Source organism: Lonchura striata, chromosome 1 (genome assembly GCF_050655825.1).
Source record: "Lonchura striata isolate lonStrDom1 chromosome 1, ASM5065582v1, whole genome shotgun sequence".
Taxonomy (NCBI): Eukaryota; Metazoa; Chordata; class Aves; order Passeriformes; family Estrildidae; genus Lonchura; species Lonchura striata.
In genome coordinates this window covers 85,807,515-85,832,279 of record NC_140703.1, presented here as the reverse complement: position 1 = coordinate 85,832,279, position 24,765 = coordinate 85,807,515, and the positions used below count along the sequence as shown (strand labels likewise).

General features: G+C 39.1%; 1 protein-coding gene across 11 annotated transcripts in view; it reads left to right on the top strand.

The window, feature by feature from the left end:
• The window catches only part of JADE3 (jade family PHD finger 3), a 64,002-nt gene that overhangs the window by 2,351 nt on the left and 36,886 nt on the right, over positions 1-24,765 (top strand). For 3 of the 11 annotated variants that reach the window (XM_021546699.4, XM_021546700.3, XM_021546701.3), the window contains exon 2: positions 15,294-15,346. The exons of 3 other annotated variants lie outside the window; for them this stretch is intronic. The gene's annotated coding sequence lies outside the window, so the exon portion shown is untranslated. 5 more of the 11 variants (XM_085557148.1, XM_085557181.1, XM_085557150.1 and 2 more) reach the window with 5 other exon arrangements.

Sequence of the window (24,765 nt, the reverse complement as noted above, 5' to 3'; positions counted from 1 at the left end):
ATTTAGTATTATTTTTACCTGTACAGTTTTATATGTATATACGCATGGGCAGAGACTTATGTGCATGGTCACTGTAGTGGCTACCACATGATGAATGCTGTATTTTCCTCAAGAGCTTGCTGCAGCTGGCCTGGAAGATATCTTGACTGGTGATCTCAGCTACTGGCTGGTGTGTTGGCAAGTGTTCCAGGCCATGGTGAAGAGATGGCTGGATTTGGTAGACCTGATGGAGAGAAGTGAAACTAAATCCTATGCAGGTTGACTTGAGTATGAAACACTCCTGCAGTGTTCTTGTGGTCTATTTAGGTAGCTTATTTCAATCTTTGTAATGAATTTCTGACTCTCATGTCCCAATGGGTGAGAAGTGGGGCAGGGTGCCTGCATATTTTTGGTTAGCTTGGCAAGACATGGGATGCATCTGGAGAAGGAATGTGCACCCATTTCTGTAGGGCATCTTTTATCATCTATGGATGGAAATGTCATGTAAACGTACGTTTCTGTCATTTGTCTTCCTCCTTTGGTCCCTAGAAATCTCCTTCAGAAGTTGGTATGTGCTTTAGGGGGTTATTACTTGAATAGGTTTGATGGTGTAATGTTATGACCACTCTTGAGAAAATACCAGGCAATATGATAGCAAAGAATGTTGTATTCAACTGAAATGTAAAAGTTAATATTCGGTTAAGTATAGGTATCATTCTCTCAAATGCATTTTATACCCAAAAAATTACTGTTTTGTCTAGATCAGTGGTAGTGTTGTGTTTTAGTTGGTGACTTATTTCATTATGGACAGAAATGGACTGAGCCAAAACTTACTATTTGCACATGTTGCTTAATCTCTCCACTCCCACAATTTTTCTGGGAGCTATAGCTAAGGAGGCTCAGGGGCTTTTGAATTCTACAGAGAGGAGAACCTCTGAAATTGTGTGGTGTTTCTCTTTTCTGAAGATTTGAAGTGCCTGTAATGCTCGAGGCTTCATGTAACTGGAGACATAAATACAATTTTTACATACTTTACTTAAAATGGAAACTAACAAGTTAATAATAGCTCTTATCAGGGGTATTTATGTAATGGAAGCCAACAGATGCTATTTGCATCTTGAAGAGCTGATGTACAAAATGTTATGTCAAAGCCCTGGCAGGTTTTATGCTGGTGGAGGCTGGGTCAGGTGGGAGTGGGAGATGCTGGAGATCTGGAGGGCTTGATGGCACCTCTGAGAAGTGAGATTACTGTATGAAATTTTGCATTTTAGTACATAGCTTATTTTAATCTAATGCTGCTAATAAAAAGAACAGTGTTTTCATTTGAGAATTGATTTCTTTAATATGTATTTATGTTAAATGATCAATTACACCTGTCACTTTAAAAGTACTTTTCTTTATGCTATTTTCCAGTTACAACTGCATGTCTGATGCTCAGAGCCCCTAAAAATTGTGTCTATAGGTACTATGTTTTATGATACTTAACTTATTTTGACTACAAGAGGTATCTGGTAAATAAATTTCAGAAATGTTATGTGACACACTGGATGTTGTTTTCTGTGGAAAGATGCTGATGTAATTACCAAGCATCTCCCTGTTTCCCTGGGCTGTTCACTCTTGTTCATTTGCTTCCAATGCATCCAAGTTACCCTTTTCTAGATGACATCTGAACTTTTTAATATCTTATTTCAGTGTGTAGGAGATCAAGAATTTAGGGATTAGAGCAGTCTGGGAAGCGTGGTCTTGGACCTAAGGAAAGCTCCTGTGTTTGTAGAGCTGTACTGCAGGCTTTACTCGGATTTCAAGGAATGGAAGAGACCCCGAGCTAAGAGCATGACTGCGGAGGCTCCCCTGGCACTTGCTTAGTCGCCCTCTTCAGAGAAGCAGGAGAAGGTGGGAAGATAAGCTCGTGACTGCTGATGCTATTTGTTATAACTTTCTCCTGGATTAAATACTGGGATGCTTGCCTTAGCTTGTTAAACTTTGTTTGAAAATTTTGAAGTGCTTTTCTTCTTCAAAGTACACCTGTTACAGCATTAAAGAGCTGTGCTTCTTGATTATTGAATTGAATGGTGAACATATCATGTCATTAATGTCTCTTTGTGTTTTAATTAGAGCTCTAGGAGATGTTAAAAAACAGGTTTATACACATGCCTGACTGGTTGCTAAACTGAATATGCTTGTCACACAGTCTTGAGGGAATAATGTATTATTTTGCTAATCTACTGTTCTGGGCTTCCCCCAGCCCCCTTTCTTTCATTTTTCCCTTTCTACCACCTTGCTCTAAAAAGTTATTCTTGGAATATTTTCTGAGGGTCTGTCTTATCTGCTTAAAGCTCCTGACAGTTGATAGCCTTTGCTGGTGAAAGGCTCAGGCTCTTGCTCATGTCTTAGAGAGCAGTTTCATGCCTGCACAAGTGGTTTGGTGCACAGCAAGTCCAACAGCTTCTAAGAGTTAGCATAGTGCTGTGGGTGAGCAGAGGCTAGGATGACTGAGCTCCTCCTCCAAAGGGAGGGGTGATACCCCACACACCAGATGCTGCAAAGTGAAACAACTGACCAGGAACATTTATTTGAAGCAATTAATTTTGTGTGACTGTTATGAAGAGTTTTACAAGATTTGTTTTTTTTATTTTCAGGTAGTTCTTGTTTTGGAATATGCTGTTGGGTTGACGAAAGAATAGTGAGAGAATTGCACAGAAGTTCTGCCTGGGTGCTGTCTTTTAATTGTGCTATACAGTTTATCATGTAATATTGAATGACTAAAATTTGTTAGATATGTTGATAAATGATGGTTTTACTACAAGTGCTAGACAAGAGGTACAGTAACATGGCTGTTCACAAGCATTTGAAAACCATAACTAAACTATGAGCTTTCATTCATACTTAAAAATGTATGTCTTGGTTTTTGATCAGACAGTTTTTAAATAATGATTCCTCTATAGACTGTGGTAGTATTGAGAAAATTACTACTTTTAATGTGCATATATTTAAATATTTCCCTATGTATCAAGTATAGCAGGATAAAATGGTAGTATTTTCTATCTGCTGACATGTCAGAAAACCTGACATCTTGAACTGCTGGATACATGAGTGTGTAGGAGAAATGTCTACCCTGTCAAGGGAGGAAACAAATGTCCCTAGTGGGACTCTGTGTGTTTAATTCTCTTTATTTGTTCTGCTTTTAACCGCTTGTATTTATTTAATATTCTTTCAGTGTTAATTTGCAGGCTTTGATATCAAAGTGGCTGTAGAGGACTCATCATAGGAAATAGTGTCCATGTCCTGTAGAGGTTTTGGCTTTTAATGAAAAAACAAGCCAACTGAGGACCTTGCGGAGCTGATATACTTAGTATATGAGTGCATTAGAGACACAGAGGAAAATATTAGTCTCAGCAATTATCTGGCCAGGAGGAGCCTCAGCAGAGAGGTAGGACTAATACTTCTCCTTCTTTTATTAATACTTGGATAGAAAGAGCTGTAATAAAGTGGTGCTCTTCTTCCTGCTTTCATACTAATAGATTCTTTTTCCCAGCAGGAAAATAGTGACTGAAACAGTGATAACGAGTGACTACTCTGCAGTGCAATGTAAACTTGTTAGATCTTGTTTGATAGGAGGGAGGGAAAAAATGCTCATTTCAAGCACAGATAACAGCTTTTTATGTTAGCTTTTTTTTTTTTTCCCTAAGAACTGCTGACCAGAGCACTGAAAAAGGAAGGGGTACTGCTTGTCACTGTTGCTGCTATGGTTTGACATTGTTAACCTTGTTTGGGGGGCTTCCAGCAACTCTTCCGCTCTAGCCTAATTCAAGAGCAGTTGTGTTCTTTTACAAAAATCAAATTGCCTGTCATTTAAGTAACTGAAAAGCAGATACTTAAACCTGATAATGAAGTTGCAGTCTTCCTTATGTTAACAATGTAATCATTTCCATTGTAGCATGAAATGAGCAATCTTGAGAAGTAAGTGAAGCATTTTGCTTGACAAATTTGAACTTGCAGCTCTGCAACAGAATGTGCTAGGAGTGAGGGAGGAACCAAAAAGTTGATCTTAATGTAAGGTACGTGTTTAGGAACAACAGTATTGTAATGGCTGTTGGCATACCTGGGAAGTAAAATTCACTTCTTATGGTACCAATTCTTTTATGGAAGATATTTTTTCAAAATATTATGACTGTATAACAGATACTAATTTCCTTCACTTTCTTTGGTTACTGCTGGTTCACTTTTTTGGGCCAAAGAAGAAAAAGGATGAAAAAACCCCTGGGATTAAATAATTCCATATTTTCATATAAATAGAAATTATGCAAAATGATTTTGTATGCCCTTTGCAACTGGTATCCATAAATTTGGGTGGTTTCATTTTGATTCTTGTAGTTTTGTACTTTTTAATGATTCATACTATAATTTCCAGTGATATTTTATGAAAATTGTGAAAGCTGTTCTTTATTCAGGTATTTTTCAGATGCCTAAGTTTGCTCAAGCTAGTAGTAAACATATTTTTGATCCAAATACTTACAGAGATAGCTAGTGTACAAAGAGTTTACTTAAAATGGCAACTGAATGAGATTTAACCAGTGACTGGCAGGTTACATTCATGTGTGTTTCTGCAGTTTTGATGGAGATCTGATTTGCCTTATTTGGTTGTATACACCTATATAGACACAGAATATCTGTGGTATAATACTGTAGAAAATGGGACTCTGCCCCGAGCTCCATGAAAGAGGAGTTTAAACTTTGTTTCAATACTTAGTCTTCTTAGTAGTCTTTTCCTCTGTTGCTTAAAACTGAATACATATGGATCTTGATGCATGATGTTTTCATTTTTCTTCCTCTGTAAATGCTGTAAAACTTCAAAAGGTAGGACATAAGTTATTAGAAAGCTTACACACCTGCCAATCATCTCAGTATCTGTCAGAGCCCTGTGACTACCATTACATGGATTAAACTGGCTTAAGTGCTGTTTTAGAGCCTTTGTTTGGCATCTTCTGTGTACTTGTTCTAGATTTTCAGAAGCCGCTATATGTAACAGCAAACAGGGAACATTAATTTAGGTTACTGAAACCCAGTAGCTTTTGCAGGTGCCATTTCATTCTCTGTTTAAGATTATTGAAATACATTTTTTTGTGTTCACTTCTGTGTGCTTGACTTCGACATTTGAATTAGTCAGTTTTTGAAGTTATGGGTTAATGGGTTAAGAGTTGGAAAAGAAGTCTGAAAAAACTTAAGGGAAAAAGTAAAGCCTCAATTGCAGATGAGAACTTGAGCGTGATTTGTAGTTCTTACTTACCTCTCTCAGCCATCCATGTCTTTCATGCCTTTGTAGTCTCCCTTTGGTTGTCCCCTCTTCTTTTTGACATAACTTTCCAACTTTTTCCTTATTATTGGAGAAAACAGTGTTTCCAGTGAGTATCTCACAGTCTTCTTGAGACTCTATAAATCATCTAGGTAAAATTAAATTTGTCTCCTGTACCAGACTACAGACAATATGGACTTCCTAATTATTTGCAGTCAACCTGAAAGTATTTTGGCAGGCTTGTTGGTTTGTTTTTTTTTTTGGTGTAAGTTTGCTCAGTCTGATAAAGGGGCCTTTTCAACTTCATCAGGATTTTTTTGTAAGGCTTTATTTTTTGTAGCTGGTACATTTGTGGGGGTTTACATATGTGTATGTACTAAAGCATCAAACACTGCAAATTCAATTTGTATTTTTAAAAATTCATTAAAAGAAGTGTTTGTAATCTAAAACTTTTTTCCTGGTGTGATTGGTGTGATGACTATTTAGCTAGTTTTTAACAAGAAACCCTTCTGTACTATGCCTGTACATAGGTAAATTTTACTTAGTTAAGGAAGTTAAATCTCTGTTGGACTTCAACACACATCAGCAATTGTGTTTACTTTGGTACAGATAATGAGAGTTTTTCAAAACAAACTTGTTTTTATATAGGGAGGAACTGATAGAAAAAGTAAAACAGTGGCAAAGCATTGGTTTAGTGGAGTAAATTTTACAACATTTTAATGCATCTTGGTTACTTGTATCAAACTTTTTTTTTAACCATTTGCTATCCTAAGATAATTTTTTTGCCAAAATGCTGTTTTTCTTTCCCCCTTTAAATAATTTCAGGGACTCTATCCTAAGCTCATTCTATCAAAGAAGTCAGCTTTTATACCAGTTTGAAGGTGTTGCTCTGGTGTAACTGTTCTAATGATCTGACTGGTCATGTACACCTAATTCTGAAGTGGCATTAGTGTCAGCCTTTGCACAAGGGCTGTACTTGTTGAGCTTTGCTCCTGCACCAGATTACTTTGGCCATAACAAAGCATCTTTAGATCTTTCTTTTAGAGGTTTTAATGTCACATTGGGGTACTCTTATGTCACCTCTGCCTGTTTCTGGTCTCTTATAGGTTCATAGGGATTTAATCAGTCAGAACTGTGGATTTAACTGCATGATGGCAATTCTCAAAGGAGAAAAAGCTCAGCTCCTTTGTTTACTTCTGCTTTTGAGCTTTCCAGGTCTGGCAGGATTATAGAGGTTTTTGTGCTTCAGGTAAGCAGAAGTAATGTAAAACTCTAAGGGAGCAAACCTATTAAGGCTAGTTTTCTTTTATTTTTTTTTTTTAATGCCGATGTGTTGTGAAGGGCAGTGTTACCTGCTGTCCTTGGAACTGGTGGAAGCCCATCCATAATGATGTGAATGGGAGACTATCTAAGTCTAGTTTTATCCCTTGCTTAACAACATCAGAAGTTTTGCCTCTATAAAGGCAACAGCTTTGTATAGTTGGTCTTACATTAATAAAGTAGAAGAAAATAGAAAGATCTTAGACAGTATTTTAGTCAATTCTGTTAAAGGTTTTTCCTTTTGACAGGAAGTTTTTCTGACAGTGGGTGCTTTAAAAAGAATAGGGTTTTCTTGCTTTACAACTTGGTCTTGCAATCTTCCACCCTTCCCCAACATGTTTGCATCAGAAGACTTAAAAAAGAAATAAACTCAGTTTTGTAATTTAGGAATTCTGCTCACAAATTAATCAGATAACTGTTTTGCTAATTTCTGGCTTTGTTTTGGCACTGGCTTTAATTCCCATTTGACTCCACCGAGACCAAGTTTCCCTGCTTGTTTCTTGGAGCTTGTCATGTGTTTTGCCTGAGTAGGAATGACTTTGGAAAAGGATTGACACAAGTTTCTCCTTCATAGCAGTAAAAAAAAAAAAAACCCAAACACAATCCTTTCCAACCATTTAAGATCATACTCAAGGGAGAAGGCATATTTGTTTGCTGCTATGGGATTTGCAGCCACAGAGGAAGAAGGTGATGAGGCCTTCTTTACTGTGTTTTCGTTTCTGCTGCTTCATTAATTGTCATTTGATTGTGCTCCAAGTCTTGTGTTTTTACGGTCTAAGGGCAAAGCTTGGGTGCCTTATTTATTTATGCAGTTTCTTTTCAGGGGAAGGTGACAGTTTAAGTGCTGGTGTGATGTCTGACCATGAAGGAACAGAGAGGCTTTTCTTATGAAAAAATCACAAATACCAATGTGCCAGGTTTGATAAAGGATGTCAAAAGTACTTTAAACCACTGTGATAATCAAGTGAAGTTAACACTGCTACCTTTTTCTTGCCCCCTATTTTTTTCTTCTGGGAGCTGTCATTCAGTTAAATACTGACTAAATGGTTTTATGTGAAGTGAACTGTTTATGAGGGTTATTTTTCTGCAGCCACTGAGACTTCCTTAAGGGCCAGGAATATTCAGTATATCTACACTGCTCTTTACTCAAATTCCATGTAGCTGGAGCATTTGAAGAAACTCAAGAGTGTGCTCTGTAGCATTTCTGAAGCTCTGTGTTGTATGCTGGTGAGCATCACAACTTAATGTATCCAGAAAAGGAGACAGAATCTTTCCTTTCTGTCATCTAGTTGTAAAATAACTTTCCTCTTGTAATCCAAGCATAAATTGTTCTCAATCTTTTTGCTTGTAATTTCTTTTTTTTTTTTTTTTATTTTGACTAGGATTGGAACAGAGGCTCAGCAGGCTCATTTGTTGTGTAAAAGCAGGTGGTGGTTGAAGCAAAATATCACAGCATAGATAAGAAATGCTTGCACAGAGTGGTCTTCTGGTGAACTGATGGGAATGACCATAGATACGTAAGTGCCATAGGTAGGCAGCAGTACAGTTGTGCGGTGGAAAAGGGTTTAAGGAAAAGGCAGAAAGTGCTGGGGCAGACTCTTGGTGGACAGGAGAAGAGAGCTGGGAAGATGGGGTGAAAACTAAGGACAGCATTTGAAGGTGTAGCAACTGCTGACACCTTACATGATACCGAATTTGATCCCTGAAGAGTGCATGTGAGGAGAGGAGGAAGAAAGGTCCAAGCATGTGTCTGATTCCTGAAGGTATCCATTTACAGAACTGCAAATCGGTAGTTAAATCTGTGAGAAGACAGAGTTCTGGCATCATTCCCTATTTGGTGTGTGATCTGGCTGTCCTGAACATGCTGGGCACTTTGAAACTCACTGTAAAGACCTTTCCATTTGCTGTGTGGGGTGTTAAAACCTTGTGGGGTTTGCCGTTTCTTGTTCCAGAGCTCTAGCTTGAGTGCACTGAAGTGCACAGTTTGGTATTACTTTGCTCCAAGGTTTAAATGTGTCCTTTCATATTTTTTATTGTTACTGTGTGGAGACTCCGCATACTGCTTTTAGCATTTGTAACTCTCTTGTGTGTGTGGTGGGGTCATGGGACTTGCTGTGGAGAATATGGAAGTGGCATAGCTGTGCCATCAGAAACATAACATCTGTTATCTTACCATACTTTAGAAGTTCTCACACTTAAATAGTTTTATTTTTTAAGATCTCCACTAAAGGTCCCTAACTGTGTACAAATATAGTTGCATTAAATAACAGAATTTGGCTATGGAAAAAGATGCTTCTAGGTCATCTAGATTTATTGTTTCTGAAATGTTTGTTTGAACTGCCCTTCAGAAAATGTGTGTTTGGACCTTCCTGAAGGAAAGGCACATGAGCACACCTGTTTAGTACAGGAGGTACAAGTCAAATGAGGTGGGTTGATACTTAAAATGCAATTGGCCATGTGGCTGTGGCTAACAGCAGGACATGTAATATTCTCCTATTCAAGAACTGCATTAATTTTGTTTTGCCCCAGATCCTCATAAATAGCTTGTTTTTGCTGCTCTGTGGCTCATAGACCTGTTTTCAAATTCCTAGTAGTAGGCAGGGCCAAAATACGTGCGTTGTTTCTGCCTGTACCCCGTTCCAGGCTTTGTGGACCAGGAAGCCTCCTGCCAGTTTCCTATGTTTTTATCTCAGTTTAGATCTTGTACTTTCAGCCTTCTGTCTCATGCATTTGTATTCTTTCTGCTACATTCCTCTGCATTGAGGTGCATCCTGCTGCAGGGAATACCTGCTCTTCAGAGAGATGCATCCTGCACCAAGCTGAAGGAATAGATTACCTTAACATTTTGTCCCACAAAAAAGGAGCAGGGATCTGAGTTGCTGTGCACTACCTGTCCTTGCATGCAGCTGTACACTGTAGCATCTGTCAGTGATATCTCTATCTATATCCCCCAGTCTCTGATGTAGGGAAGACAGATAGAATGGTGGAATAGCTACCTGGGATTGCTTTGCTCTCACCAGCATGCAGCGATATGCCTGAGTTCTGTGGAGGATCTGATGCACAGTACTTGCTGCTCCACAGCACCATGTGTGCATGGTGAGGTGCAGCTCTCAGCACAGCCAGTCCCAACAAAACACTTTGTGCAGTGCTCTTTATACTCAAGTCCCATTTATTGTTGCCTTGCCCTCGGGCTGGGTTGAGAAGAGCTGAGCTCTGCGGAGCATGTTGTGTTGGCAGTGCAGCAACCAGGACTCTTGTCCAATCTTTGTTTAAATGTCAAGAGCCTCCAGTCCTCCCCCTGGGGACATGGGGCTGTAGTTCTGACTCTCAGGATGTTTCTTTAATGCTAAGCCTACACCTTTTGGGTTTTGTCTTAAATTTATCCCATTACATTTCATCTCTTACAGACGCAGGCTTTTGTTTGACTAATTATAATCTCCTGTCTGTATATGAAGAATGTAAACAGCTTTGCAGCTTAAAGTAGGTGTTTTGTTTATGTTGGTGTTAGTAGCTATTCCCTGTAAGGGCAGTTTTTTCAGCTTGACTCAATTTTTTGCATATGTATGTTACTTATGTTGTGTAACAATGATTTGCAAGTAATTGATAAGATATTTTGAGTGTTTTGCAGAGTGGTTGGCACTACACACAAACTAAATAACTGCTGTGTTGGGTCACCATCTGAGTGCCTGGGGCCCAGGACTTCAGAGCATTTAATAAAATGTCTTGATGTTACTTGTTAGCTGCCATATGAAACCTATCCTTCTAGACATCCTGCTGCATTGTTTGTCTGAAGGTGGGGTAAGCCGCTGTGGGAAATTTTTTTCCCAGCAAGTTTTAATTGGTTGCTGGGAGTTACTAAATCACTGGCTGTTATTAAGAATAGTCTTGTTGCTACAGAAAGGTGTCACAAAATAGTTTTGTGACAGTGGAAAGAAGTGAAAGTGCTAGGGAGTTGCAGGCTTTGCTAAATGCTTGCAGTGTATCTGATCCACCTTAAGGTGAGATGGGCTGTTTTTAGATTTTTACAATGAAATTCTGAATTTATACTCAATTACTTTGGCTAAGCCAATGTGGAAGAGGGATAAAAATCAAGAAGCTGCAGAGTAGTCAGTGTAGTCAGGACTGTGTAGAAGCTTGTGAAGAAGAGGAAGAATAAACAACAAATCAGTTTATTACAAGCAGAAATCCAACACTGTTTGCTTCAAAGACTTTGTAGGGATTTTACAAGACTTTTCTTAAACCTTACTGGCTTTTTCTTTGCTACCTTTAATCACTGGGATAAGTATTGCCTGGAAATAGCTCTTCAGTTAAATATGATGGGTACTGTTTTGGTATCTGTTATGATTTGGTTGTTACGATTTTTTCAGAACTGTAAGAGAAAAAGTGCCATTACTTTCCTGCTTCATACTATATTTATAATTTCAAAGACTATTTGGTTTATTTTTTTTGTCTTGGTGGTATTGCTTTTTGATCTGCCTTTTGTAAGAGGTCTGTATAATGTTTACTGGTAGTCCATGTGGAGCTGTCTGTATGTGCTAGATATCTGAAACAGTCTGTAAAAAAACAAGAAATTATAAAATTTTCTAATACGTTTCCCACCTAAGCAGTGTTATATCCCTGAGATTATTTATGGAGGAGATGTGAAGTATCACAAAACCAGCTTTCTAATTCAGTTTTGAAAGTAATTTGTGAGGTAGGAATTGCACAGTAGATGAAGTTATCAGGCAATCCATATTATCAGAAGCTAGCTAAGGAAGCATGGATTAACTGAAATGCTCACAGGAATGTTTGTAGCTGCTCAAAAGAACTGAGAGGATAATTGCTAATTAGTTTCAAACAAGACAGGTGAATTAATATTTGCAATTAACAGTGTGGGTGAAGGAATGAGGGGGCTGTTCATTCAATACCTGAATCCAGCTGGGTGGAGCTGCCTATCTACTTGAGAAGATGCTTTGAACTCAGAGTTACTTTGACTGATTGGAGATGGAGTCTGGAAAGAGGGGTTGAATGGAGTTGAGCAGGGCATGGAGGGGCAGTTCTGTGACATAAAGGTTTGGCTGCATGCCTGCAGGCTGGGAGCAATAGGCCCCAGCAGCAATAATTGCTCACAGCCAGGACTTGAGACAACTGTCATGCTGTTGGAAAAGCAAATGCACTGGAGTTTGTATGTAGGATTGTTATCTGCAACTCAGGTGACAGTAAAGTATATTTTTCTGTAAAAGGAGAATAGCATTTTTTGTGTAGGGAAACATTCAAATGGGAAACTTCGTCGAGGACATCACAGCTTCATACTGGTTTTGTGTGTCAGCTCTGGAAAGGGTGGTGGACAGCAGCAGCTAGAAGAATCACAAGTATAGTAGACATGTCCTATAAACAGAGGGTGAGGAAACTGGGTTTTATTTCATCTGGAGAAAAGACAAGGACCTGCTGACAAGAGAGTTAAGTTGGTGTTCAAACTGTGTCAAGAAGAAAGAGGTGAGATCATCAGTGTCCAGTGCTAGGAGACACTTGATAAAGGCTTGAGCAGCATGGGGAAAGGTGTGCTTAAAGTGCTGGGACAAACTTCTGGCAGTAAAGGTCACGTAGTGTGGAAGGGGCTCCCCTGGAGAGGCTGAGGAGCCTCTGAAATGCTGAGTCTGAGTTCTCAGTCCTAACTCGCTGTCCTTTTTCAGGACCCTGGCTGATCTTTATTCTGTGACCATCTCTTGTTTTTGCAAATAGCAGAGCAGTGTGTGGGATGGTTGATGAGAAAAGCACAAAGCTCTAATTTTCGACCAGTCCAATTCTTGTTTTGGTGGCTTGGCTGTTGGTAAGCACTGTGGTAAATTAGAGAGAGAGTGATAGTATAGCAGTAGTGATAAATGCAAAAATAGATCTGTGTTCCAAGTAGCCTTCTGTTGTTATAAGTTGTATTTTAAGAAATAAATCTTGCGGATGCTTTTTTCCCTGGTGACGCTTAGTTTCCAGGCAGTATTTATGAAAAGCTACTGTGCATTTCCAAGTTTGTTTTCTGTGTCTACACTGTCCTTTAGCTCCTATAATTTTTTTTCTGTTTCTTCATGCCACAATTTCTGTTGCTGGCCCATTACTTTTTCAAATGCATGTGGAGAGTAGGAGTTAAGTCTATTGGCAGTCTGTGTGGAAGAGAGGGTGAGCATCTTCTGTGCATTCTTTACCTTGCTCCTGAACTTGCTGCTCACGGGGAGGTTAGTGTTCTTCCATTTTTTGTAATCTGTTGAGGAAGAACCCTCTGATCATTAATTTGAGGTGACTTAATTTAGTGTTTCTCAATCAATATGTTAAGACGTCTTTTAAATCTTTTAAAACCAGGAGGGGGAAAATAGTATTTTGTGGAAACAACTGTATTTTTCATCCCATTTTGCATATTTGTTCATGGTTGTGAAATAAGTAAAGTTGGGGCTGAAGATTATGACTGTATACTGTAAGGATTAGAGAAAACAATTTTTAGTTGAACCTTCCAATATTTCAGAGTTCATTTTGGCATTTGATTGAGCAAATAAGTGTGTTTTTAATGAAGAGTTCAAAAATATATTAGTTTTGTGGTTCAGCTGAGAGGCAAAAGCTGTGGTTTTGTTTGCACTTAAAAGTTGTAGGCTGTGTTGCATTTTAATGATGTCATTTGAGCTGCCACAACCAGGGCTTTGCTTGTGTTTCTGTGGAAAACTTATATTAAATGGGTTCAATCGGGGCATTAAAGAATTATCCCATAATTAAATATGTCATAAGAAAAATTCATTCAAAGTCATGTTTGGAAAACTTAGCCAGCCATTTATTAATTATTTACTTATTTTCTTCACTTGCTGTCCCTCCTCCATTGCATTTTGTGGGTGAGGCTCTTGGCATTTCTTAGCTGGAGGGTAGAGGCAGAGTAGTACCAGGCAGAGCAGCAGTGGGCTGTTTAAGTGAGCCTCTCTGGTCGCCCCCACTCGCTGTGTGCCAGGTGTTTCTGCTGCTCCTGAGCTGGATGGAGCCAGGAGGTTCCTGCACGGACCCTGTGGATTGCTTCGGGCCATTGTGTGGTGGTGGTGGTGGTGGCCAAGCGTGTTTGCTTATCTCAAGTTAAAAACCCGACCCACATAGTGTGATTCATGTTTCAATAGCCTTGGCTCTGGTGCTGCTTTCATCTACAGATCTTATTGTGTTGCTCAAAGTTAATTGCTTAATGTGTGGTATAGCCAGAGAATGTCAGGAAGATGGGAAGAGGAACTTAGGAAGAGTAAAAAAAACCGAAACAAACCCCCAGACCAACCAAGCACCTCTGCTGTTGACTTCCCCGTCCTTGCAAAAAACCCAAAACAAAATACCAAACACAAACACAAAAAAAGCCCAAAAGTGAACCTTTAAATCAAAGAGACTCAGTACCACCAAAACGTCAAAATTTTGCAGTCAACAGACAGGAGTTGTAATATATAATGTGTTCCCCTTCTCTTTCCCACCCCCTCCACCCCCTCATATTGTAAGGAAATGTTTTCTTTTGATGCCACAGCCTAAGTTGAGCAACAATAGTTGTAATAAGTAATGGGATCTGTGCCACTCCTCAGTGGATGGGTGGTTGTATCTTTTTCTTGTACACCAGATGGGTGGAGGAGTGCAGATGTTAGAGTATGGTGCTGACACTTTGGCCAGAAACTGCCTTATTTCAATTAGAAAAACACTGTCATATCCTCTTTTTAAATTATTTTTCTTCTGGCAGAGTATGCACTTATTGCTTCCTTGGTTTTTACTTGCAATTTTGCTCTCTAATACTTTCTTCCACACCTCTTAGCTGTCCTGTTTTTGTTAACTTTTTGCTCCGAGGCATGTGGCAGACTGCCTGCCAGGACAGCCCTTGGTCGGGCTGCTGACATCTCTGAGGAGTGCTGCAACTCATCTGCTGGGTGTGACGGCTTTAATGCCTTTGCCATGTGCATTACAATAGTGTACAAAATATACATGTGCATGATCCTGCAGGAGGGGAATGTGGGCAGTTGGTAGAGGGAAAAATTCCTTCTATTCCCATATTTAATATTGCTCAAGGCTCAGGACTAGATTAAAAAGGGCGAGTAAGCAGAATCCCTGCCAGGGAAGCTAAGCTATTCGGGATTGTCAAGGAGAGGTCTGGAGGAATGTTGTGGTGAATTAAACAGGAGCCACATGGAGCTTTCCCTCTATGCTTATTTTGTTGGCCTCCTGTGAATTTCTAAGCATGCGTGGTTCATAGAAGACCCTCTTGAATGAAGAAAGCATCGTGTATGAGGAGAAATCAACACGTTAAGCCAGCTGAATAAGTGTGCGTCTGTCTGAATGTGTTTGTTGAAGTGTTTTATTCCCAAAACAGAATAGAGAAAATACTAATTAAAATTTCATTTTGTTGGTACTGTTAAAGTTGGTTTCCATTCATGTTAAGAGGATGGCAAAATCAACTTTGAGCATATTCTTATAAATTTGTTTTTAGCTGTAGTATTTACTGCATTTCTATCATAGTATGTGCAGACATAGCTGATACATTTCATTTTTCCACATATCAAATGAGAATTGTGGAATTTAAGGCTTTATATTCTGGGCATATAATTTGCTTGGGAAAGTCGCAATAAAAATTTAATACAACCTTCACTTACTTGCCAAAAATTAAAATGTAGCTCAAACATTAAATGCCTGATATCACTCCTACTACCTAAAAGCACTCCTTTCATTTTTTTAGGAGCTTGTGATGTCATCAGCTGAAGCGAAAACATCTACCTCATGACCTGGCATGTAAGTGAAGGAGGAACTGATACTTAAAAATAAATGAATAAATGTGTCTGTTGGTGTTTACAATGTGTAAATTGAATCTATATACCTTCAACTTTCAGATATCACCTTTTGAATGAAAGCTTTCTGAACTTTAAAGGAATATAAAGTCTTTTAAAGGGGAGGAAGTCATAAAAGAAACTGTTAACAGTAACATTTCAGCCTGCAGGTCTCCTTAATAATCTCAGTTAAAATCTATCTTATGTATCCCATAATGCTTGAAATGCTGGTAGGCATTGATGGAATAATTTTATCTTACCTCAATGTTTACATATGCTGCTTCTACTCCTTTTTGTTCTGTGATCCTTTTCTGGATATAAATATTGATAGTTGTGATGAATGCTTATTATACATGGTGATACCCTTCCTAAAATTAAATACTCTTCTTGTGCAGAAGATTTAGATTCTCGATATACTCAAGATACTTCACAGTGAACTTTCTGCAGCTTTGTGACTCTTCTATTTTATTCCTTTAAGTAAGCAAAAATATTTCAATCCTCTGCAGATGCGTTTTTAGATTTTTTTAATCTGCCCACTCTGCTTTTCTTTTATGTGGCTTAGAGGATTAAAGTGCAGTCAATGCTTTGAGGGGCCAATGTCAGCGGTGAGCTGAGTGTTCCTAATTGGTGCCAACACCTGTCCCTCATTATGAAGCCTTGTTCAAGCTGTCCGGTGAACCGAGGTAGCCGGTCTCCCTTGCATGTCTCTAATGTGATTATAAAGCCCTCTCCTCATGCAAGTTTTATTACTTATTCAACTTTTGGACTGATGTGGAAAGTAAAGCTAAGCTGAGCCATTTGGCTGGCTACCAAAGATTATAAGGAGTGGCAAAGAGAAGGGATTCACTCGTCTCAATTTCAGGAATTTTAGATCAAAGCTTACTTCTGTTTTGACAGTTTAAAATTCTTTTTTAATGGGGGCAGGACTGTTTTTTGGGGTTTTTTTTCTAGTTTTCAATGTCAAATACTCTGAATTTAGAGACCAGATCTACAGACTCCAGCTGAGTTGTGAGCATCTAAGTGCAGCTGCTATTGTGCATAACCCATTGGTTTTTTTGCAAATAGAGCTTTGGCCTTGACTACTCTTGCACCGTCGCTTTGTCTTCGTGGGGTCATGGCTTAGCAATTCTTTTCTACACAAGTTGGTGCATCAGCCTTTCCTCCCACCTGATTCTGTACTGTTAGCAGGGCTGTGATGCATTGTGCTTTGCCATTGCAGTTGGAAAAGACGACATCAGATAGATTTCACCGATGAAATGAGTGGCTCAGATGAGATGGATCACTAACGTGTTTGGGCTTTACAGGCAGAAGTTTAAGCATGGTTACATTTTTTCCAAGTAGATTATGTAGGTTTTCAAGTGTTTAGCTTGCAGGATTCAAGTGTGCAGTAATACAGTGGTGGCTGAAATTTTTGGGTTATTTCCTTATGAAGGAGGAGAGAGGCAGAATAACTTCAGATGTGCATCTTGGAAAGGTTTGAGATACTAAACCTGTAAGAATCACATGACAATACTGTTAGTTATCCAGATTGGAAAAATGTAAGAAAATGAAAGTGTAGTGTATTCTTAAACTTGAGACATGGAGTTGGAAGTCTAGTTATTAAAGGGCTTGAATCTCTGCAGAATAGAAGAGAACCCAAAAGAAAATCCCAAGTGGACAGGGCCCTAAGGTTATAGGGTAGGCTGTTTTTGTACAACTGTTTATTTGATTTCTCCTTAGAAAAGAAAAACTAAAAATCAACAACTTGAGTAATCTTTTACTTAATAATTTTGGCCAGAATAGTTCTGTGAACAGCAATCAACAAATTTAATGGCAACAGTATGTCAGGTGTCAGAATCTCTACTGATTGTGCTCATCATAATCAAAATCTTATCAGATAAACATACTCTATTCAATATTTATCACGGTCTTATAGACACCCATCTGATCTGTTGTCCACAGAAGTCAGGTTAGGAAGTGATGAATTAAAACACAATTAAATCCGTAGCACAAGAAGAATTAATGGGTTACGAGTGTCTCTGGTAATGGTCAGTAGTGGATACCTCAGGAAAGAAAGCATTACAAAGTTCTGTTGATTCTGTTTCTCATAAAATTTTGATTTTGGGATTTCCAGCAGATTGACATGACATTGTGTTTAATAGCCCTTGTTTTCCATTTTGCCTATTTTTCTTCAATCTGTTTGCTTTCTAACTTCTGCAATATGCCGTAGCATTTTGTATATAATGACTTTTTTTTTTTTCTTCATTTAATTACTTTCCCTTGAAGTTTCCTCTGTAACTTTGTTTTCCTTATCTTCTGGGCCATGAGAAGCTGTATGTAGTCTCTTCAATCTGTTGCTTCTCTTTGCCACTTAAAACAGCTCTCCCCTCTTCTACATCCTCCTTTCACAGATAGTCTGTTTCATCTCTTACTCTAAAGCCATGGCAAACTTTCCTTAGAGCTGTAGTTGGGGGTTCACATTTTACAAATACTTCTCCAACACTGTTGAGGGAGCTAGAAGATCCTGCCTTGCACTTAGCCTGAATGAGTGACCCACTAAGGTTGTTCATCCATAAAGCTTTCTCTGTGTTGCTGCGTGGGTGTAGCAAATGAAACCAGACAGGCTTGTGTTGTTGCTTGTTGCTCCTGCTCCTGGGCCTTCCCAGAAGCATGCCTTTCTTGCATCAGTGTGCTGTTCTCCTACAGCAGTTTGCTACAGGTGATTTGGGAATGTCCAAGTACTGTATTTTTAAAGACATTCAATTTATGTGTGTTTTCATCTCCTTCAGACCCAGAAGTGTCTCACAGATGTGATACACTGTTGTGTGGCTGTGTATGTATTAACTAGAAACCACAGTCAATGCTGGAATAGGCCAATAGCACTCTGCCTCACTGGCAGGGATGGCTGCGGGAGCAGCTGCATGTGCCTGATCTGTGATCTGCTACCATATCACTGCTTCTCTGGGAACAGCCAGTCACTTTTGGTGTTGCGGAGCTGGGGAGGTGGATGGCCAGAGTCTGGGGTGGCAGTTTTATTCTGCCCCAGTCCACGTGCAGGCTTGATTGTGCCTTCTCTCCTTTGCAGAGCCCCTGGTAACTTGTACAGCTGCAGTCTGCCCCATGTCCTGCAGCTAGGTGAGGTAAGAGCCTGCAGAGAAGGCAGCTTCTTTGCAGGTCTATCAAAACCTCCCTGACCAGGTGGAGTGGCATGTACAAAACATACCAGCTGCAGGTTTTGCACTGCATCATGGAGTTTTAAGAGTGATGCTGCTGTAAATGTGGTTTTGTTAGTTTTGTTAAATTTCGTAGTTGTACTTTCAGTTGGAACTATTTTTCCCGTTTCTCAGCAGAGATTTTAGTACTGCTCTTGACAGCATGGGATTCACTTGCAGCAGCTGCAGCATCTTGTAGCTTTTATCATAGGAGTAAACATGTAGTGAAACACCTTCCTACTTCCATGGCTTGTAGGCATTTCCATTCTTGACAGTACAGGAGTGCAGACAAGAGACCTGCTCTGGAGGCAGACTCATTACCTCACACCTTGGCAGCTTTGGAAGGTCAGTTGTGATAGCTCCTTATCCCAGGTGATGGAGTGTGTTCTTCTCTACTTTGAGTCCACCCATTCAAGTCCCTATGTTCTTTGTGATCCACCTTGTAGGCTGGCATCTTTTCTTCTGTACCAAAAAAGTCACCTGCATTAGCTCAGCTTCAGCACAGCTTGGGAAGGACATGTTTTCTACTAGGAACAATAGAATAGTGATGGTCTAGTCTTATTTGTTTCAATCTTGTTTATTTCCACAGAACAGAAGAGGAAGGAGGAATTTAAAGGACTGTTAATGGTTAGTCCTGATCAGTGTGTCCCCTCATTAAAAATATGATAGCACTTTGGCTTCAACTTGGCCATTTGTTGGGAAATTGAACCTTACATGGTTTTCAGGATGCATCTCTTGACTGCTTTCCCAAACAAGATGTGTTATTTTTGAGACCTTAGGCAAACAGAATCGTCCTTTCCTCTTTCCAGGGTAGATCAGCCCTAGTGAACAAGTCTGTTACTTGTTTAGTCATTGCTGCAGCTTGTGTTATGACAGAGAAAAAGACTTTTCCCCACCTCGGTTTGGTGATACAGAGAAACCTGGAATGGTATTTATTTTTATAAATCTATTTTAAATTTTTGACTTAAAGACCTTCTGTGTCCTCTGATGTGTTGTATATTGCAGATTGTAGTACATAATATTAATTTAATTACTGAGACATTAAAATTGATTTTAAATCATTAGTTATTATGACAGGTGTTTTATCTCTTCAAAAGGATTTTTTAAACTAAAAAGTATTTTAAGAAACCTTACAATAAATGTTTTATCATGTTTGATGTTTTGAAATGGAGAACCAAATTAATAATGCAATTGCGTATATATATGTTGTGTGAAATGAAAATGTAGAAGAATGTTAGTGTTCAACCAGAGATTTGAAATATTCCAAATACTATTTAGAGTTCTGGCTGTGACAGTACATTCCCTTTATTGTTCCTATCCAATGATCCCCTCAGTGCACTCTTTTTATGTGACGAAAACTTTAGCATCCAGATTGTTTATTTCAACTTGTAAATGACAGCCATTTCTTGTCAATAAGGAAAGAAATTATCAACCTAATGGTTCCTGCAGGAAAATATTTGTGTTCTTACTTTCTTTGAGTAGGGTATAAAGATACATATTGATGTTTTTTGCCTTTTACAATCCTTCAGGTTTTGTTGGTGATGCAAAATTTTGCAGTGAAGTGGTTAGCCTCTTCAAAGCATTACAAGTAAAAAAATGAGTTGAAACAGATAAAATATTTAATGCAGGCTGCTGTTGTTGATTCTTTTATTTGAGACTTGAACAAAGCAAGAACAGCGAATCCTACTTTAATATATTTATTAGCAAGTACAAAAATTTAAATAATTATTTTAAGCAAGTGTTTTGTAGGATATAAGAACTCTTGCCTGTGCTATTAATAGAAAAGTTGTTTTTTATTATCCCAAATAGCACATACATTTCTAGATCCTTCCTTCTTTGATAGTATTTCCTGCCTGTGATCCTAGCTGCAATACTAGTTCTGCACCTGTATTTTGTCATGAAAGCATGCATCAGTAAAGCTGAAGAAAAGAAAAAGATAAAAGTGGGCAACTGCTGGCAGCATCAGGCAGATTGGGCAAAGTTCAGCTTTACTTGAACTAGTATAATACTGGTTATTGCTTAATTTTCCATTAAGTAATGACACTTCTATAGGGTTTTTTTTTGTCCCCATCTCCCCTCTCCCTGCAGTTTCATCATTGTCCAACAGCAGAACAATACTTAGTGCATCACAGGGATTTTTTGTTTTTTTCTACATGTGCATAAGCACAGGAAGAGCAGTGAGTGGCAAGGTCACAGAATATGTACTTGGGAGACCTGGATGCAGCTGCTTGCTGATGCTGGAGGCTCCAGTGTGATGTATGGCTGCTCTGCACTGCAGCTCTGAAATGTCAGGGCTTTTAGTGCTTGCTTAGTATGAGCTTATCATGAGGGTAGATATGGTGAAGACTGAAAAACACTTAGAGCCAAGGTAACGTGAATCATACCAGTTCTTAAAATAGAAAGACCAGCTAAGCACTTAGAGGTTTTTCTGCTCAGTCATATTGGTGGAGCTGCTGGTGTGCTGCTCCTGTTTCTTGCCAGTGCTTGGCATGCCCGTGGCTGCAGTCTCCTTGCAGATACAGGGCTTGTGGCTGTGTTTGGTTGTTGAACCCCCTGGGCAGCCAGTCCCTTGTTTGCTTAGTAGAGGGTGTGATGCCCTGTTCTGGTCCATTTTCAGTAGCAGTGCTCCCACATCAGTGTTTCTTCAAAGCAGATATTGTCCTTAGTTTCATTTAGTAAGTGGGCTTTGTGGGGTTTTCTTTTCTTTCGTTTCTTGGTTCTTGCATGTCTTAGTGTTGAGTCAGGTATGAGTTTTCTTCTAAAGAATCCATGTAAAACAGACAGAACATGTTCAGTATCTGTGGCTCGCTCCCCAGCTGAGGGCTCTTCTGAGCAGATGAGCTTCCAGAGCATGAGTAACTGGGGTGGGTGCTTTTCCATGGCATTTGGTGCAGTTAGAGGGCTGTATGTGAGCTGGCCCCTGCCTCCTGGGCCTTTCCTTCAGGGATCAATTATCTGCTGTGTTGTTTCCAGCAGCCTGACAAGAGACAGTTTATGTGATGCTGAGCAGAGGAAGTGAGAGCTGTAGTGGCGTCCCTCTGTTTGCAATGTCCTGCTGGTCACCTCGGCAGGTGGTGGTGCTTGTTTGTTCAAAATCACTGTGACTTTCCGGTTGGGAACTTTTTCCTCATTTCATCGTGCTGGGGACCTCCTTGCTCCCCCAGGAAAGGACCTAGAGCAACAAGATGGAGCTGGCTGGGGTGGGCAGGCACGGTACCCTGCTAAGGGCCGGGACTCCCTTTTCTGTGGGATGTACCCTCATTTTAGCCTTTTCCCTGCCTGGGAGTGATACCAGGAGGAAGGTGAGAGGAGCTGGGAGGTGGGTGTGAGGAGTGTTCACCGAGCTGGAGCCAGGCAGACGCACTTCAGGCGTGTAAGCGTGGCGATACCAGGCAGCACCAGACTGGTTCTAGGGAAGGAAGGGATTTTGGTTTTTTAAAATTTTATATTAAAAGCAGACTTGCATTCAAATGCAATATGGTGTTTTGAAGGAAATAATTTTGTGTGTCCAAATCTCTGCTGCTATTTTAGGAAAATTATAGTCCTGTTAATAAACAGCTGGTATAAAAACAGTGTTGTGCTCAGGAGTAGAAAACTGATAATGAGGACTGAAGCAGAGAGTAGCTCAGAAGCATGTACGCAGTGATGTATTTGCTTGAATTAATGACAGTCTGATGTTCATTTTTGTTTTAGTTGACTCTGCCCAGATCAGTATTATTTTCAGGATGCTAATGCTAAAACTGCGTATTTAATGGACAGAAATATTTCCATGTCAGCCTGGCCCACCTAGCTGTTCTGTGTACAGGCCAACATGTGTAGCTTCCCTCAAAGTTGAAAGTAAGGCCACTAAGTCACTTCTAGGTGTCAGGAAAGCACTAGGAAGACTGTGCAGTGTAATTTACTTTGTTGCCTCTTGGAGAGTTTCTGCTGAAGTACTGCTGGCGCTGCACGTGCTGCTGGTGATTTGTTCTTCTGAGGATTTCTGGTTTTTAACAAGCTGCTTAGTGTGAGGCTTGTTAGAAGGCCTCTGGTGTAAATCTATCTACTCCCCTGCCCTCACAGTGGGTCAATACATTGATGTGGTATCAGAAATTAAAAACTGTACTGTTTTCAAGGTAAGAAAAGTATTTGGGATGTGCTGTATTTTATCATTTTGTCAAAGCATGTTATTGATGTGAAGTAGCATCACTTAGCTCTTTTTATACTCTGAAGGCAAAGCGATGGTCATTGAGTACTTTGCACTAGACTGAATGATGGATCGTTGTGGTAGAAGGGCAAATGAAATGATGTCAGGGTTCCCTTTTGGCCCATAATCCACAATGAATGTATGTGTGTGATTATATTTGGGGTTTCTTCATCCTAGTTTTATGATTTATCAGATGACTGCAGTCCAGAATCTAACAATTTCAGGGGGCAAGTCATGTTGGAATGTGGTATTTTGGGCTTTTTTTTTTTTTCTCCTTTTTAAACCTACTGTACCTTTGAGGCAGATGCTGAATTGTTTTATATAAAGATGTAACATACAAGGAAAATAGAGTTTGAGACCATGTCTTGTTGCTACTGCATTTCATATAGACCCATATTATTAGCCAGATTCCTGTAATGTGCACTTCCTTGCTTGCTGCAATTACTTATTGCCTAATGACAAAGGAATTGGCTTTTGCTGGTGCTGCTGCTTCTATAAGCTGGTACATTTCTCCTTTGTTGAAGTACAGATTATTATGTTAATCAAGACTTAGTATGGAATAGTAGCAAGAAAAAATTTTGTTTGTGGTGGGCCCAGAACAATCTTCGCAATATAATTCATTAATTTATTTTGGGAGTTAGGAGAGACTAGGATAGATGTGGTCACTCTATTATGGACTTCCTGAGTAGAGTAGGTGTATACTATAAATTTTTAAAAATTTTCTGGTTAGAGTGAAATAAAAAAGCAATTGCAGAATTGTTAAGGTTGTTATTTTGTTTGCTGATCATCTTATTCTGTGAATTGATTAACCTTTCAAACCTTTTCAGTGTAGCAAATATTGCTGCACCAGGTTCTAAGTAAATTTTTTTTTTCAGTTTATATAGCCTTTTTGTGAGATTGGATAGGATAGTAAAATAATAATAAAAACCACAAACACGAGGGATCTCTCTTCCTCTAGTTATTTGAAAGGTTGTATTAACTCTATTCATATTTTGTAATTTCCCTGGCAGTTGACTATGAAATCTGACCTATTTAAATGGTTTTACTGTATTACATTTCCTGGAGACCTTTCAAGATAATTTGCTTCCTAATCTAAATTTAACAGTTACATAAACCACATTTTGGAGGCTTGGAAATTGCTACCTACTGCCTCTGCCTTTTTTTTTTTTTTTTTTTTTTTTTTTGACAAGCCATATTGTAAAAATGTAAGTACATAATTTTTATCTGAAATTTGCATGTAGCCTGTCATTTGGTTTTCATACATAGATGCTGGTTTTCTTTTTAATAAAATAAAGTAGGTTACTTTTTGTCCCACTTGAAAATTTCCATAGTGTTGTGGCCAATTCCATTTTTGTCAGGCTATTTTAAGATGTGAAGAAATAAAATCTCACAGGTCTAGGATATATTTGCTTAACCGTTTCTTGAATTTTCTGGTTCTGGTTTTTCCATCTCTGTAGGTCCTAACAGGTACTGAGTAGTGTGTATGGATGTGTTTAACCTTTGTCTGCAAGAAACTGAAGCCAGGGAGCACCGCTATTCCTTGGAGATCCTGTTTTGTTCAGAAATCTTGGCTGGCTGTAAAGATTGATTTTGTCTGCTTGTCACTGATGTCTTGCCTAATATGCTGTACAAATTCAGACTCTGTGATATCATCCTTGTGTCTGCTGTTACTGATGAACTATTCAGAGGAATGCATTAGAAAAAGAAGCTAAATGTAATAGTTTATTTGGTAAACTTAGTTGTTTGATGCAAATTGAAAATGAAAAAATATCTGTCTTGTTTCTGCAGGTATTTGAAATAGGTTTTTGTTTTGCATAAGGCTCTGAAATTTTTTTACCTGTCTGCTACCTACATGTGCTGCTTGAGTGATTTTTTTTTTTTTAGTAATCCATGGTAACTAGCTTTGAAAAGTGAGAAGTGCCTTAAGTCAGTGCTACATTGATTTTCCACAGGGGCAGGAGAGAATGGTGGTAGAGGCAAGTGGCTGCTGCTTGTTAACTTCAGCAG